Here is an 18,038-nt window from a genome sequence, read left to right as displayed (position 1 = left end):
TTTACATGTGTGTTAAAGAAGGGTCTGACAAACACACAACTGTCTAAGCATACATGCCATCAAATTACCTCCTATTGCACTTGAATAGCAGCTGCCTGGTGTGTATGCAAGACCACGAGAAAAATACAATCACAAATATAGAATGAGATGTTGACCTCAAAGCCCAGGCACAAGACACGACTGTAACTTATGTCTCCCCATGTGCCCTTTAGTGTGAATGTTCCCACTCACTGATTTATTTCCATTGTCTTCCCATCCCCCACTCCCGATGCCCTCGACCGCAGACGTGGACGAGTGCGAGAGCGGGGAGCAGCGGTGCAGTGAGTTCGCGCAGTGCGTTAACATCGCGGGGAGCTACGCCTGCCAGTGCGCCAGTGGCTTCACGGGAGACGGCAGGAACTGCTCTGGTAAGGCCGGGCTGCTCTCCGACACGCAGCATCACATGTTTACAGTAGTATCTGTAGGATGTGTAGTCCTGTGGACCTGTCCCCTGATGCTTTCCATTTTGGTGATGAATTATAGACATTGATGAATGCCAAAGCCAAAACGGAGGATGCCACCCGTCAGCAAACTGCACTAACACGGCCGGGGCCTTCCTGTGCACCTGCCCGCGCGGCACGGCAGGCTCCGGGTTCGAGTGCGCGGACATAGACGAGTGTGCCGACGGCTCCACTCACAGCTGCAGCACCCACGCCCTGTGCCTGAACTCAGAGGGGTCCTACGAGTGCCGATGTCGGGGGGGCTTTCAGGGCGACGGGTTGCTGTGTGAGGACGTGGACGAGTGCCAGTTGCCCTCCGCCTGTGCCAACGACACCGAGTGCAGCAACACGCTGGGCTCGTACCGGTGCTCCTGCCGCGAAGGCGTCTCCTACAGGGAGGGCATCTGCCTGGGACCGGACGGGTGCTGGAACGGCAGCTCCGTGTGCCACCTGCTGGCCAACTGCGAGGAGTGGCTGGGCTCGGCCTACTGCCGCTGCCGGCCTGGTGCAATGGGCAACGGGACACACTGCAGTGACCTCGATGAGTGTGCCACGGGCCTGGCGACGTGCCACCCCATGGCCGACTGTCTAAACGATGAGGGCTCATTCCACTGCGAATGCCGGGACGGCTACGAAGGCAACGGCATGCACTGCGCCGATGTGGACGAGTGCCAGGACACAGCGCTGTGCCCCGACAACAGCAGCTGTGCCAACACGGAGGGGGGCTACTCCTGCCAGTGCCACGCAGGCTTCACCGAGAATGGCTCCCAGTGTGAGGACGTGGACGAGTGCGCCGAGGACAGCCTGCTGTGCGCCAACGGCTCCTGCATCAACACGCCCGGGGCCTTCGTGTGTCTGTGCGACGACAGCTTCCAGAGCAACGGCACCCACTGCGTCGACACGGATGAGTGCGCTCTGAACGGCACGCGCTGCCCGGACTTCTCCAGCTGCCATAACACAGTCGGGGGGTTCCAGTGTCTCTGCAATGAGGGCTTCCTCCACAACGGGACGGACTGTGTCGACACGGATGAGTGCGCTCTGAACGCCACGCAATGCCCAGCCTTCTCCAGCTGCCATAACACAGTCGGGGGGTTCAAGTGTCTCTGCGACGAGGGCTTCCGTTTCAATGGCACCCACTGCGTCGACGCGGATGAGTGCACCCAGACCGGCACGCTCTGCCCGGCCTTCTCCAGCTGCCTTAACACCATGGGGGCGTTCAAGTGTCTCTGTGACGAGGGCTTCCGTCTCAACGGGACGGACTGTGTCGACGTGGACGAGTGCAACGACAGTGCCGGCGTGTGCCCACGGGAGGCGCTGTGCCTCAATTCCGTCGGCTCCTTCCGGTGCCAGTGCAGCAGCGGCTACCAGGCGGACGGGCAGGACTGCAGGGATGTGGACGAGTGTCTGAGCAACAGCAGCTGCCCTCTGGGACAGATCTGCGTCAACACCCTGGGCTCGTTCAACTGCTCTTGCCCGCCTGGGTTCCTGCCTGACGGCGCCACCTCCTGCCACGATGAAGACGAGTGCCTGAACGGAACCCAGCTCTGCCACCCCGTCGCCACATGCATGAACCAGCCCGGCTCGTACCACTGCCAGTGTCCTGGCGGCTACGCGGGGGACGGGGTGGACTGCAAGGACAAGGACGAGTGCTCTGTCCCCCGGCGTCCATGCCACCCGCAGGCCCAGTGCCTCAACACCCCCGGCTCCTACCTGTGCCAGTGCAGGTCCGGGTTCCTCGCCTTCGGGGGGGTCTGCTCGGACCTGGACGAGTGCCAGCGGGACAGGGGGGGGTGCCACGCTCAGGCCGTCTGCGTGAACACCGTGGGCAGCTTCTCCTGCCGGTGCCGGACGGGCTGGACGGGGGACGGGCGCACCTGCTCCGACATCGACGAGTGCAGGGCCCCCCTTGCCTGCCCTACACACGCCAGCTGCCACAACAGCCCCGGTGCCTACCGCTGCTCCTGCCCCGGCAACGGCACGGCCTGCCCGCCCACGGCCCCCGGGGGTGTGTTCTGGGTTTGAAAAGAGATCCTCATTGTTAATGATTGTGTGTAATACTTAGGTCACTGAAACATGCCTGCTGAAATGTGACGCCTGTTTCTGTGAGGTAAATAACTTACCCAGCAGGACTAAGTCTGTATCATGTGTGCCAAGTGTCCAACAGTGCAAGTGTCCTAGTAGCGTGTTTTGAAAGGCGTGTCTAGAGGACAGGAAGTGAGACAGAGAGAGAAACGGAGCTCTGTGCGGTGTGGCACGTGACGGCTGCCTGTCTCCCTCAGAGAGCGTGCTGTACCCCTACGGGCGGACGGTGGGGGACCAGGCAGTGCCGGCGGCCGCGTCAGACGTCACCTCGCCCTACATTACACCCCCGTCTGGCTTCCCATTCCTGGGCTCCCTGTGGGACCGGCTGTATGTGAGTAGACCGCTGTCGTCATCTAAAGCAGTAATTGATTAACTGATTGATTAAATGTTCTGTCGATTAACTGTCGTTTATTAAACAGTTACTCGACCGTGTTTATCTTATGTTTCACTGTTTCACTGTCTACATATCTCAGGAATTATGTATTAATGCATCATGCTGCATGTGACTCAGTGTGTCTTCTCCCGCGTTAGTTTTCAGACAATGGTGTCCTGCAGTTCCAGTCCCTCGATACCAACGAGCGCTACCTGTTCCCCAACCCCTATCCTGGCGGTTTCCAGGGGAAGGAGAGGACCCCCATGTTGGCGGTGTTCTGGGACGACGCAGACCTGACCGAGGGGGCGGGCGCGCTGTTCTACCAGGTACGGCAGTGCGAGGGAGAGAGTCTGTATTTCTGTCGGTCACACCAGCCCACGGTTCAGATTAGAATCTACAGAAGGACATCTGATATACTGAACCTGCTGTTTCGCTCAGTTCAGTATCTCAGAGGTCCTTCAGAGCGGACACAAGGTCCAGAACTCCCCTGTCCCCGGTTTCTGTTGGCTGATGATGCTTGAGTTGGCTGGAGACCCCTGAACTACTGTATTCTGGACTGATAAAACCTGATCCTTCCCTGTCCGTCCTTCAGGAGTACACACAGCCCAACGCCACAGACATCTATGCGCAGATTGTGTTCAGCCGGACGACAGTCGACGTGGGGCACTATATAGAGCACAGAGGCTGGCCGCCCTTCGTGCCCACCTGGATCCTGAAAGTCACCTGGGACCAGGTGCTGCCCGTGTCCTACCAGAGAGTCAACATGTCTGAGGTAAGGGCGTCCCGTTCTCTTTCAGAGGCAGCTGAGCTCTCTGAGATCTGTCCCCTGGTGTCTTCTGGAAATTGACATCTTTCCTGTGGGAAGCGTGCCGTTTCACCGCAGCGGACAGCCTTCAGAGTGTCAGCCATCCAGACCACCAGATATCCATTCATAAGACGCCAATGTGTCATCCCCTCACACTTCTCTGCCTACCCCTTTTCCCCAGACCAACACCTTCCAGTGCATTCTGGCGACGGACGGCCTGCAGTCCTACGCCCTGCTGCGCTTTGGGGAGATGCGCTGGGGTCCCGGGCAGAGGCTGACGCACCGGGCACTCATGGGATACACCGACGGCAAGCAGCTGTTCCACAATGAGCTTCACTCCCAGCAGCAGGACGCGTTCGGGCCGGGGGGGCGCTACCGGCCGCAGCAGGTGCAGGGCAACACGGGGCAGCTGGGCCAGTGGGTGTATAAGCTGAGCGAGGAGCCCTCGGGGAAGGAGCCAGAGCCGCGCATGAGGTGCCAACTCTGGGCCCTCGAGGAGCTGCACGCCGCCAACTGGACTGACGGCCTGCCCTCCTGCCCCTGCCACCGGGCCCAGGCAGTGGAGGACCCCAGGTTCTCGCAGGAGCCGCCCCCCACCGTGCAGGCTGCCCTCGTGCAGGAGTTGCGCCAGCTGCAGACCCCCAGAGCCGCCGCGGTGTTCCACTCCCTCGTGCCCAGCGGCCAGGGCGCCGGGCGGAGCTGCGTGTACGACGCCCAGGGCCACCTGCTGGCTGGACTCAGTGAGCGCTACGCCTCCGCCACCAGCCTGCAGGACTACATTGGTACCGGGCCTTCTGGCATTTTACTTTCATTACACGGCAGATTGGTGGATGGGTTTAGTGCTTCACTGGGACTCCCAGTGCTTTAACACAAACACGGTGAACAGTGCCGCACCGTGCCATGCTGCGCTCACTCTCTCATCTCTTTCCCCCCTGCAGATCGAGATCTGCGCCCGTTCCTGTGGTGCTGCAATCAGTCTGCGCTCTGCCCGCTGTACTGGGCCAGGAGACCGCCGGACCGCTGCGAGAGATACACCCGCGGGGCCATCGGTGAGCGGCCGCCGGCACACGGGTTAATGTTTATCTGGCACTGGCACAAATAATATGCATTTCTTTCTAATGGGTTGAATGTGTGCGATCGTAGCTCTGATACAGCTGTGATCGGGACTGATTAGAGCCCGGTAACAGAGCCTAGGCTGCGGTGATAGCATCTCTCACGTCATGGAAATGCTCGAGAAGTTTACACAACTTAAAACATGACAACATCTGCACTCTATTAAAGCACAAGGGCTTACAGTCTTGTTTAGGCAACAGACCAGCAGATGGCAGCATTGACTCAATAAAACAGCGTCGGCACAGCCTGTCCGGGGACATGACTTCCTGCTCAGTTTAAAACACTGATTGAGCCCTAACAAGGAGGAACGGTGGCTCAAAAGAGATGAAGAGAGGTGTCGTGTGCCTGATGTCTGTATCTGACCCCCCAGGGCTGGTGTACGGCAGCCTGCACCTGCAGACCTTCGACGGGACGGAATATTCTTTCAAAGGGCGGGGCGAGTTCGTCATCGCCCGGCTGTCCTCCTCCAGCGGCTCCAACATCTTCACCCTGCAGGGACAGACGGCCGTGGTGGTGCTGGCCGAGGGACAGGCCTCCAGAGTGACCGCCATGGTGCGGCTGGCGGCTTTTCACCAGGGCATTGGCAAGGTGAGGGTCCGCTGGGGGGCGGGACCAGGGTGCTCGCATCATACTGAGCTTCCTGCACACTGATGCATTGCCCTGCTTGCACACTGCCCTACCTGCACACTGACACACTGCCCTGCCTGCACACTGAACTACCTGCACAATGACACACTGCCCTGCCTGCACACTGAACTACCTGCACACTGAGCTAACTGCACACTGACACACTGCCCTGTCTGCTTGTCGTGCAGGTGGAGTGGCGGCGCTCAAACTCAGCGGAGGGGCTCACAGTGCTGGTGGATGACGTGGAGGTGGACGGAGCAGCAGGTAGGACTGACACTGAGCGCCGGAGTGAACATGAGGAGTCTCTCATTGTTAATCTCACTGCCTCAGATGTCAAACCTCAACGCTCGTAGGGTGTAAACAGAAATAAGAAACATATCCCCGGACCTGAGCCGAGCCGAGCCGTGTCCCGTGTCTGTCTCGCAGGGGGCCGTGTGTTCTCTGTGCGGGGGCTGTTGGTGCGCTGCGGGGCCGTGCAGCAGTGCAGTGCGGTGTACCCGGGCGGGCTGTGCGTCACGGTGACCCGGGGCGGCGGGGGCTACCTGAACATGGCGCTGGAGGTGCCCCACGCCTTCTACTCCCGCACCGTGGGCCTGCTGGGGCTGTGGAGCTCCAGCCGCTCCGACGACTTCCTGCTGCCCAGCGGCGTCCAGGTGCCCTTTCGCCAGGGCAACCCGCCCTCCGCGAGGGAGCTGCACGACTTTGGGCTCTCCTGTGAGTGACGGGCTGGCCAGAGATAGTGGGTGGCCGGGGATTGTGCGCGGTGACCTCGGTGTGACCTGTGTGTGTGTGTTTGTCCCGCAGGGTCAGTGCCCACTCCTGAGAGCCTCCTGCACTCGGCCCCGGCCTCAGACACCTTCCAGCCAATCACCATGACGGAGCTGCTGTCCGTCAGCCCTGAGCTTCTGAAGGAGGTGCAGGGGCGTTGCGAGGGGGTGGAGCAGTGCGTCCACGACTTTCTGGCCACGAACAGCACTGCCCTGGGCCTGCACACCGCGCAGTACTGGAACCGACACCAGCAGCTGGCCGTCATCCTCGGTAAGTCCTGTCCAGAGCTGCTGGACCTTACTGCAGCTACAGCGAAAACACCACGATCAATCAACCACTAACTGTGCATCCTGCAGGAAACATGCCCCCCCTGCCGACAGGCCCCACGCTGATCCAGTGCCGAGTGAACGTCACGGTCAAGGTGGTCTTCACGGCTCAGGACCCCAACAACGACTCCATCAGCTTCTCCCTGCTCTCCCCTCGACCGCCGGGGGCCACCATTGGGAATGGTAAGACCCCCCCGCCCACAGCTCCCACTCTCCTGGTGCTCGGTACACAAAGCAGAGCGCGGTGCCGTAGCGGAGAGAGACAGAGAATTTGTATTCCCCTCCCGGTGACTGTGGGGCCCCTGTGGGACCTCTCTGTGCCGTCTCGGGGCAGTAGAGGCTCTTGCCAAGTGGGGGTGAATCTCTGAGCCTCGGCTCCCCTTGTTGTCTCCCCAGCTGACGGAGTGCTGACCTGGACGCCCCTCGATGCCAAGCCGGTGTCGCTCACCGTGAGGATCAGTGACCAGCTGGCCGGCTCGCTGCTCACCCCCGTCATCCAGGTGTGCAGCTGCTTCAACGGAGGGACCTGCCAGTACCAAAGCGTCGCAGAGAGCCTCCAGCAGGGCAAATTCCAGGTACCGCCGTGAAGGGGGCGACAGCAGGTCAGAGGATGAATGTCCTATCAATATAGTGACAGATCGGTCTACCTGAAGCTGAGACCACCTCGTCTCTCTTAGTCTTTTGGCCAGGAAACAACAAACTGTGTAGTTTAAAAAGGTAGAAATGCTCTTCAGCCTGTGTCTGCTGCCCCCGCAGGTGGTGGGCTGCCTGTGTCCTCCGGGCTTTGCCGGGCGGCTGTGCTCCGTGCCTATGGACGCCTGCAAGGGCCAGCCGTGCTTCCTAAACGTAACCTGCAGCAGCCAGCCCGCCCCCGAGCTCTTTTCCTGCGGGCAGTGCCCCCCCCGGACCGTCCACAAACACAAGGAGGGCTACAAGTGCTTTGAGAACGGTGAGGACAGGGAGAGTGAGGACATGGACAGTGAGGACACAGAGTGAGGACACAGAGTGAGGACAGGGACAGTGAGGACACAGAGTGAGGACAGAGACAGTGAGGACAGGGACAGTGAGGACACAGAGAGTGAGGACTCGGACCGCGGACAGGACTTCCTGCAGTGCCTGCTCATGCTGTCCTCAGTTAACTTGTTCTCCTGGAGTTTTAAGGAGCTTTTTTCCAGCTGCATGTTGTTTCAAGTTCATCACTCTGCACCCCTCATGATTTCTCCTAGATGTCTGCCTGCCACCATCCCCGTTCCCCTGCCACCCGATGGCAGACTGCCACAGCACCGGCTACAACCACACCTGCCGCTGCAGAGCCGGCTTCACTGGAGACGGGCTCAACTGCACAGGTGACCCGGGCCCGGATATTGCTCACCACACATAGATATAGTTAGTCACGTGCACTGATGAAGGTTTGATTGCTGTCAGAAATATTACTTTTTCAGTCTATAAATGTTTATGGGCAATTACTTTCTTACTGCTCTGGATTTTGGGGGCCTGAGCACCAGCTGGGATGCTTTTGATGAAGGCGTTGAGCCGGTATCACTGTCTCCACTGCCAGCCTTGCCTCCGGGTCTGAAAGCCGGCCACGAGGGAAACACTCTGGTGCCGCTCAGCTGATCCCCACCCCTGTGCTCTTCCCCCGCAGACATCAACGAGTGTCTGCACCCGTCTGCCTGCCCCAGCGCCAAGTTCGACTGCGTGAACACGGTGGGCTCCGTGCGCTGCTCCTGCCGGTACCGTGGTGCCCGGGACAATGACAGCTGCGGTACGAGAGAGCGGGCGCGACTGCACAGGGTTGTCACTGCGAGAGAGTGTGTGTCTCTGTGCAACTCCTGTTGAATTGTTTATACTCTTCATTTTCTGTCATCGGACCCGTACATTCAGAATGTTACCTTATCACCACAGACGAAGGCACCAGCCATGTATATTATTTATTTATGTATGTATGTATTCATTTGGTGAGATACCTATTAAAGTATTGCAAATTACATCTGCAAGCACCACGAGCAAACAGGAAGTGGGGGTGTAATTATTTCCTAAAGAGAAACAAGTGTGTCCTGTGTTTGAAAACTAAACCGATTGTGCATCTAAACCGCTGTCCTCTCTCTGTTTTTCAGGCGATTCGGAAAACCCCCCAGGTGAGATTCATTCACAGTGTCTCCCTTATCAGATGGCGGCTTGTCGAAGGGTGTCACCAGTGCGTCGTCTTCCGACGCCGGACTATAAAGTGTTTAGAAGTGGCCTCCCCTGTAAACCGTCCCTTCTGCCTCTCTCCAGGGTGGAATGTCTTCAACTGCTCTCTCAGGTGGGCCCGGCTGCAGCCGCCGGCCGCGGACCGGACCCCAGAGGTAGGAGTCAAAATAACAACTTCACGAACGAGAGCGGGAATGATGGGGCGGAAGTCGGTTTGCGGAGGGTGCTGCGGTGGATGACGTGTCCGTGGTCGTCTCCCCTTACAGCTGCGCGGCCTCCTGGCTCAGGGCTTCCAGAACAAGTTCTACAACGCCAGCTGGAAGGGCCCGGCAGCCGGCGGCTCCGCGGACGAGTACCGAGTCAACATGTCCAGTGACACGCCGCACTGGTACATCCGGGACTACCTCACTCGGGTCAGCCAGTTCTACGGCATCCAGCCCGAGAGCATCGCAGTGGGAGGTACAGTGCCTTCACTACAGACACCAGCCAGGACACGTGCAGAGACAGGACGGGCCAAATGCAGTAGCAGTAGAGTAGTAGCAGCAGTAGTAGTAGTATTAGTAGCAGAAGTAGTTGTAATATTAGTAGCAGCAGGAGTAGTAGTAGCTGATTAGAAGGTCTGAGATCGAGGCAGGAGATGTGAGTGTGTGGCGAGACGGGGCAGCGCTGGGAGACGCCCCGGGCACGTCTGTCTGGCTGTTGTGTGAAAACGTCCATGTGTGTTTGTGTGTCCAGACGTAGACGAGTGCCAGGCCAGGGAGGCAGCGTGCCCGGAGCCCACGCTGTGCACTAACACCTACGGCGGGCACCGGTGTGTCTGTGACGGGATGGCGGACATGGATTCCCACTCCTGCATTAAAGGTGAGAGCGAGACGCAGCTGGAACAGGACTCACTCAGCCCTGGTTCTGGGGGAACGGGGGCCACGTTCTGCTCTCGGTTTCCAGCTGACCCGGCTCTCCCGACATTAGTTAGATGGTGTATAAACACACATCCTGTATTTAGATGTTACTGTGTTGTTACTTTTCTCACACGTATGTCTGTGTGTGTGTGTCCGTCCTGCAGAGCAGGGTACTGAGAACGGGACCACCGCGCTGGAGGTGCCCTCTCCACGAGACCACCGCGCCCTGATCCTGGGGCTGGTGCTGGGCATCGGCGTCCCACTGCTGCTGCTGCTGCTGCTCCTGGTGGCCCTCGCCTGCTGCTTCTGCGCCTCGAGGAAGACGGCCAGAGAAGAGTAAGTGTGCCTGCAGACACACAGCTAGGGTGAGGGCCCCCAATTACACAGGGAGTGAGGGCCCCTGGGGCTGAGTGTGGGGTCAACCAGAGTACAGGGAGTGGGGGCCCCTGGGGCTGGCTGAGTGTTGGGGACCCCCAGAGCACAGGGGCATCTTGCAGGGCAGGCATTAGTGTACATTGCCTTTGCTTCACCTCCACACACTACCGGGTCTCCCCAGCAGGGGCCACTGCAGTGCTGTGTGGCTGGGTGGGTACGGCAGCCGTGGGGTGTTAATATTGCTGTGGCGTGCTTGTCCTGCAGGCCCCCCCCCGTGGCAGCAGACTACATCCCGGAGCAGTTCAACCCTCCACCATTTAACTACGCCGACCCGGCCCTGCTCTACAAAGTGCACTACAGCCCAAGGATGCTGGCCACGCAGCACCAGCACTGACCTGGCCGCGGCTCACAGGGACTCAGAGCTGTGCGGGAGCACTGTGTAAAGTTATTTAATTTAACAATGGAAAGAGTTACGTAGCGGTGGCAGAGGGGGCTTGCTTTATGAAAAGAGGCTGACATTTTTGTGAATACTGGGCTGTTTTATTACGTTTATCTTATAATGAGACGCAGCAGGTTGGTTATTATTATATTACTGAATTTAAATAGGTAGCACAACCCTCCTGTAGAATCCACTGAGGGGAACAACAACAAACCACATTTGTACATTGATTTAGACTAGCAGCGCACTCCTGTACTGTTGGAATGAATGGCATATAGCAATAGTTATAATCCAGGAAATACAAAAACGATTTTATTCCAAATGTGTTACAGTAATTCATGATGTTAACGAGGTGGCCGGTTGTGGGTTTGATCCTGACACTGCTAATTAGTGAATTGGTCACCTTGCACATGGATTCGAGACTCAGTAGACGCTCAGCTGGACTGAATGTATACAATCCACACGGAGGAGACAACACGAGCATCAGTCCAAGCCCAGCGACTCTCGGACTGTCCCCGGCCCATGGCGAGGTAATCACAAGGACAAGAGAGAGACATCGCAGTGCCAGGAATGTGTGATGTTACTTCGCCTCCACTAGATGGCAGGAGGAGGCAGGCAGCCGGCGCAGACCCGGGCACGTCTCAGCCTGCGGGACGATCAGACCCGCGCTCCCCCGGCCCTTCGCTACAGACGCTTCCCTTACGTAACGTGCGCGTCGGCGGACGGCCGCGGAGCCGGGAGCTGCTTCAATTAGGGGGCTGTGATTGATTGGATGGACCGTCACTGGCGAGCGCTGCGGCAGACCCCAGCAGATTGAGCGCCGACCTCTGCAGATGAGCCGTCCGCCAACGTGCAGCCCGGCAGGAGCGGCGGCGCGCCGGCACGAGCGCACAAGGACTCTCCAGGAGCAGCAGCGGCTCAAGGACAGGACGGGGACTTCAGAGGCATCTGTTTCTCTCCTGCGCTCTCTCTCTCTCTCTCTCTCTCTCTCTCAGCGGTTACTGGGCCGAGCCAGCCACCTCTGCGAAATGCCTCCCCTCCAAACTTTAGAGACGCCAGGAACCGTTATCTCTTCCAAAGCTGTGTTTCTGACACCATCGGCAGCCGGGCCGACAGAATGCTCAGCCATGCTTTAAAACACGTGGGCGTCGGGTTTATAACAGATGGGAAAGCGCAGTCTGAAGGGAGGCTGGAGAAGGTGTGCGTGTGTACGTGTGTGTGTGTGTGTTGTGCATTGGCAGTATTTTTGTCAAATTTAAATCTACTCTCTTGAGTGCTGTGCCCATGGGGGGTGGGCAGAGGGAGCTTTGTGCAGAAACGTCACAACTTCTGAGGCTCGTTGGAGCTGACAACAACGGCACCACAATCAGTGCCACCGCATGGCAGAGCTTAACCCCCTGGCCGCACTGCCCCTGCCTTCAACTCGGCCACGGCTCGGCACACCGCGCCTCGCTGCCTCTTGCCGTCCGAACCCCACAGAGCCCTCAGATCTCTCGCTCAGGACAGGAAGCCGCCTTGCGTCTCGAATCAGCCGAAGAGTGACACCCGGCGCCGTACAGAGAGCCGCGTCTTCCCGCTCCTTAACGAGTCTGGCTCAGGGGTGGAATTATCTCGATCGCTGCGCTCCTCTGATGAGCGCGTATCACCCTCACAACAGCCGTCCTGGCAGCGCGCACCCTGGGAGGGATTACATAACGGCAGGCAGGTACCGCACACTACAGGAATGGAGACATTACCCTGTCACTGCAGTCTCATTCTACCGCCGAGCGCCTGGTGCACCCGTCGCTGTTCCTGCCCGATCTATCACCAGGAGCTGAAGCTGTGCACTGTGGGGGTGATCAACAGTTTCTTTATTTGTACATTGAGCTGAAATATTTTTATCCTTCCTTCACACGTCTTCCTCTCCATCACTTGACCCTCAACGTATGGCACACTCGGTGACGTTCGGTTCACAGTTCAGGAGAGATCAATAAGAATCCTTTCTCCGAGATCGGGTCAGTCTCGGGAAGCCAATGAAACAAGTAGAAAGGGATAAAAAAAAAAGCACGAGAGAGAGAGAGACGGAGAAAAGCACGAATAGGCTGAGAAAGGGCCGACGTTGAGGAGCTACTGAAATGCAAAGTTATGGAGGCACTTGAGGAGTGACCTGAATGTGGGATTTTATCGTAAACAGCTCCGGCATGTGAACGGAGGCTCGGCTCAGGATTAATGAGTAATAGCACAACTATTTTTCAGCCGCAAACGCTTGTGTAACGCTGCCTTATTGGGGAAGTGCTCTCGACTGCGAGTTGGAGATGTTTGTCACCCTTGATGTAAGTCCAGCTACGGCTCAGCTGAAAGATCTCACCGTCGCAGGGAAGATGCAGAGCACTGGGAGGCGGGCGATGCTGACCTGTTGTCTCAGCCACAGCCCTGAGCTCCCAGTCACCACGGCCCCACGAGCCGAGACGCCCCCACTAGCCCCAAACACGTGCAATGATCAGCAGTTTAACCACGTGTGAGTGATTAAATATTGTTTAAGTTCTATTTTTAAAGTACTAGTTAAATACTAGTTAATCTTTATATCTTTGACATTAATAACAACAAATAACTGGGAAAAACATGCCCACACTGTCAAAGTTAACGTAGGAATCACCAGAAAGACATGTCTAAGCAAAAAGGTTAGCAGTGGACTTTCAGTTGCTTTTAAGGCAGCTTGCTTTTCCTCCTCTCTCGTCCGACCCCATTTCCTATCAATCACGGCACCTGTTCAGGCCGTAATCACACACATTATCCCACATCGCAAAGGCAATAAAACCATAACAATCCCAAATGCTGGAGTAAACCCTTTGAGATCTCCACGCCCGACAGAGCTGTAAACGTACCGTGCGTCACCAGTGTCTCTCAGCCTGTGCACTTTGGCCACAATCGTGAAATGGCTTCAACCCAACCAAACAAGTTCCATAAAGGCCATGTCTTGTTAGTCATGTGACTCGTCCTTGTCATAAAAAGTGATTTATTTAATTCACCGTTTGCCTGTTGTAATTGAGAAAACCGACGCTCTCCACCCATTGATCCACACCCGACCCCCCGACGGGATGCCCCTTCCCAGAGAAATGCGGTCAGCCGACTCATTAAATGCATCTGAATGGCTTCCTATTAACGGCCGCGGTCAGTTTCGGCCTTCTCGGCCGCTGCGATACACAATATCTGTTCCCATCAGCCTGCCTGTCATCTCTCTGTGCTCTCCTCGGTATTTTCTCATGAGTGAAAGTGTCTTGAGCTCATTGGTAGTGGAGAGTTTTATGATCATCATTAAGCTTTTAATAAACCGTTATTTAATTCAGTCTCGCCTGCCTTCTCATTCGTAGGAAAGAAATCCAGAGTGAGACCGTTTGATGTTTACAGACTCTGAGTGGCCCGTGAAGATCAGTTTCACATGCCTGGCCGGATCGTGTTCTCAGATGAGTCACGTACTGGTAGATGTTTCTCCTCGTGGTCTCCTGCGCCCTCAGGACCGGGCGTCTCTGCACCGACAGCGTGACTCGTTCGAATGCGTCTCGTTGGGCGCTTGCGTGGGGAATTAGGAGCTCTGCACTGTCAGGAAGACCTCATCTTCCCCGCGTCGCTGGCAGGGGTCCAGGTGCGCTGTGGTGCGCTGGACCCCCCACTCCTGTCTTGCCTACACAACCCTAATGCTATCTACGTCTGCTATAGGCAGCTTTGTCTCCATAAAAGGAGGCGCAGCACAACAGTACCAGTTGATGGATACCTCGATGGAAGAGAACGCAGAGGGATGGGGGGTTGAAGAAGCTTATATCAGAGAAAGAGTGAGAGAGAGAGAGAGAGAGAGAGAGACCCTGTCTGAATGCCCTGAGCTCCTGGTTGTATTGTCCTGGTCTTGACCCATTCGAGCGCTCGGCAGGAGGCCCATTGAGAAGACCAAGTTCTACGCAGGCGAGGGGCCGGAGCTAATGTTGTCTAGAGAGCGGCTGCCTCCCCTCCCGTCGCTCCTGCCTGTACCGACACTCTGTCTGCTCGTGAAGTGGCAACACATTGTCAGAAGCTGCTATTACTGATACGCGTTACAGAACTGAAGAAGAGAGATCGGTGCCAGACAGCGCCCGAGAGGAGTGTGCAGCCGTCAGGAGAGGCGATGGCTGTGACAAGGCTGTCAATCAGACCGTACACACATCCCCTGTGTGGGGGTGTGGGTGCCGTGCTGCTGTCAGGGGGGTCCCCCAGCCGTGCATGGTGCGCACTCGGGGATGGCTTTACCGCACACATCCTCCCGCCCTCCCACTCCCACTCCCACGGCCGCCTCTCCAATCCAGGGCGACGCTTTCACTTCCTCTTTCGCATCGACAGTCAAACTGCAAGTCACTACCCTTGAACAGTCAGCACAGTGCTTCTACGCTGCTGAAAGGCATTGTGCGTGACAGGCAGAATATTAGCAGGCTGTTGAGCTGGCAGGGCCAAGAGCAACTCTGTCGTTGTCATGTTGTTTTGTGCTCGAACTCTCACACTTGGTCTCTGTCTGTTTACACAATGACACCAGGTGTGCCAAGCACAGCTCTGATGTCTCTCTCTACCTCAGATCCTCCAAATGTTAACAGAGAGCATCATGGGATAGGGGGCATTCCAGGCCTAACCCTAAATACCTGCTCCGTGTCCTAGGGCCGACACTGGCACAGATCATGCTCGTTCACACTCCGAGCTCCTGTAAGTTGCAGGCCGGGGGAGACACTCACACACGGAAACAGGAATATATTTGGCACACGTCACAATGCGCCAGGTCACACGTCTACAACGCAAGTGTCCCACATTGTGCCCGACGACACAGACCACCTCTCAGAACGCCTCTCTGCCTCGTAAACAAGTATCTGTGTCACAGGGCCACGAGACTAACGGCATTATCAGGGCTGTGAGAGTCACGAGTGGAGCTGTCAGCACAGACTGGCTCAGTTCCTCGCCGCCTCCACAGCACCGGGGACTCGGCAACATCCCGAGATGGCACAGGGCAAAACACAATCCCTCCCCGTCAGGCTGCCCTCGGTGGCGAACCGCGAATCGCAGCACGACCGCGGCTCGGATTACAGGCGACCCCGGCGCAGCTGGAGCCACAATGCCCGGGATTATTGCCCCGACTTTCTAGTCCTTCTCATTATTGATTTAAAAAGCAATCTCTCACAATTCCCTCCGCCCCGCGCGGCGCAGGCTGCCCACTCTCTGAGCGAGGCTCTCCCAGCCTGCATGTCAGGAACAATCAGCGCTTGATAAGATGCAGCCACAGACAAAGTCCCCCACTGCCCCCCCGCTCGCCTGTAAACCTCGGCTTTTGCTTTTTTTTTTTTTTTGCTGCTCAACAAGAATCAAGTCTCCAGTCGGGGCCGGCTGAGCGAGATGCCTTCTGACAGGACGAGCTCAGCACTACTCGTTCCGCAGCGCCGATACATCTGCACTGCTGGAGGACGCCAAGGTACGAGCTGTCGGGAGAGGCGCTTTCCCGCCGTGGTGCCTGTGTAATCCCCCCGCACATACGCACATGCACACAATCTATCTTCATGCCTGGCTGGCTAGGAGAGCTGTGCTATCAGTAGAGGCCTATTAGTGTAAAAAACACTCAAGGAAAACATTTTGTACAACTCAGCAGCATCAGATAAAGACACATTATCCCAGAACATGATTAATTCATACTGGCTTCTAAAGAGGAGTCAAGACAGAGAGAGGGAGAGAGAGAGAGAGAGAGGTGGAAAGCTGTAAACACATCCATGAGCACAGAGTACAGCAACAGTCAGGTGTCAGAGGAAGAGCTGACCCCGATCCTGCAACACGGCCACCTCATACTACGGCCCAGGGAGGGGCGGCCAGGTCAGCGCACAGCAGGCTGGCCGGCTCCTCACACCGATGTCTCCGCAGATCTAATGCAGCTCCCGGGAAAGGCAGCTCATTGAAAAGCGGCTCGTCTCTCAGAGAGCGTCACTGCTTTTCACAAGCCCTCTGCTCCTCTTTATAAAGCACTAGACTTCAATATCAAAATAAAAAAATTATAATAAAAACGTGTGGCTGTCTTATTCATTCAAGAAGGATCTGGATCACGGTTTAATTGAAGACACCAGCTATGGAAACAACTATTGGCCAAAATTCAGGCCTGTGCTCAGATCTGTCTCTGGACTGTGGATCTTTGAGTCATGAGGGGAAGTCAACATCTCTACTCGGCTTTCTCTCATCCCTCTGCACAGATTCAGCTCCTATAAGTGGTCTCGTGCAGCTCAAATGCCTGGTCCCGGCATGGCTAATGGGCTCTCAGCTTTGTTCCAGCGTTACTGTGGTCCCACCGACTGGCACAGAGAAACATCTTCTCAGGCCCAGAGCGCTGGTCAAAGGCAGCAGGAAATGAGGCCGGGAGCGGGGAAAGGCAGGGTCTGGGTTTCCAGCAGCAGGAAGCCAAGTGGAATATGTGACAGGAGTTCAGTTGGGGGGGAGTGATAGGCAGGCCGGACAAAGTGCGTTTGACTGATGTTGGTGAACACGGAGCGTGTCCTCTGGCGGGGGCAGTGCGGGGGGGGCTGGGAAACGGTGCTAAACTGACTGCGAGAGCCCGGCACCGACAGGCCGCAGGTACGCACTTTGCACGGGCTTTCACTCTCTGTGTTCCTCCTTTCCTCTGGCTCTTGCTCTACAGGTGGTTCTGAGCGGGCTTTTTTAGGAGCTCAATCCAATGCCAGGCCGGGTTCGGGGTTGAAAGTAAGAAAACAGGAGGAAAAAACAAAGGAAGGAAGTAAAATACAAAGAGAAGTGCAGCTCTCGGCCGGCGCTCCTGCAGCGTGCCCTGTGCGGCTGCACTCTGCTCGCTGTGATTCATCGCTTCCTCTATTTAAAGACGTGTGCCCGGTGACGGACCGCCACCTATGTTTGGCTTTGCTATTCTGGGGTTTGTGAGAAGAGCGGCTGCATTTCATTAGAGCCCGGCTCCCTCCTTCACAGGAAAAAAGAAGCGCAAGCAAACTATCTGAACCCACACATTGTGACTGAGGCTCCGTGTCACAGTAGATGGTATTACACTCTGGCCTTGAATCCTTAACACACCAGTAAGCTGCCATTGTTCTCCCGGGCCGCAGCCGTGCTGTAGCGTTAGTAACAGGTGGCCAGCAGAAGGAAAGAGGAGCGCTGAGGCATAGCGAGAGCCTGCGCAGATATCAGATACACACCGCGAGCAACACGAGGCTCCAGCTCGGATGACTTCTGCTTAAACCTCTGAAATGAAACCCTCGTACTTTCTTTTCTCACTGTGATGTCATAAAGCGCTCAGGCTGAGCACAACACCCATGAGAAGCAGGAACAGACACGTTGCTTTGCAGAAGTCTGTGTATCCTCCAAACACACCGCAGAAAATAAATAAAAGCAAACAAAACTTTGTCTAAGACCAGGAGTCGATTTCTACACGAATGAGCCGCAGCACTCCTCGGTATTGCGAGGTGAGATAACGAACACAAGACCAGCTGGTTAGTTACACACACAGCACTCCTAGTTATTGTGCTAAAGGACACAAGCCCAGAGCAGACGGTTGGTTAGTTACA

This window comes from Amia ocellicauda, chromosome 23, assembly GCF_036373705.1.
Source record: "Amia ocellicauda isolate fAmiCal2 chromosome 23, fAmiCal2.hap1, whole genome shotgun sequence".
Classification (NCBI taxonomy): domain Eukaryota; kingdom Metazoa; phylum Chordata; class Actinopteri; order Amiiformes; family Amiidae; genus Amia; species Amia ocellicauda.
The sequence above is the reverse complement of the archived record's forward strand: the minus strand, read 5'-3'. Positions refer to the sequence as shown.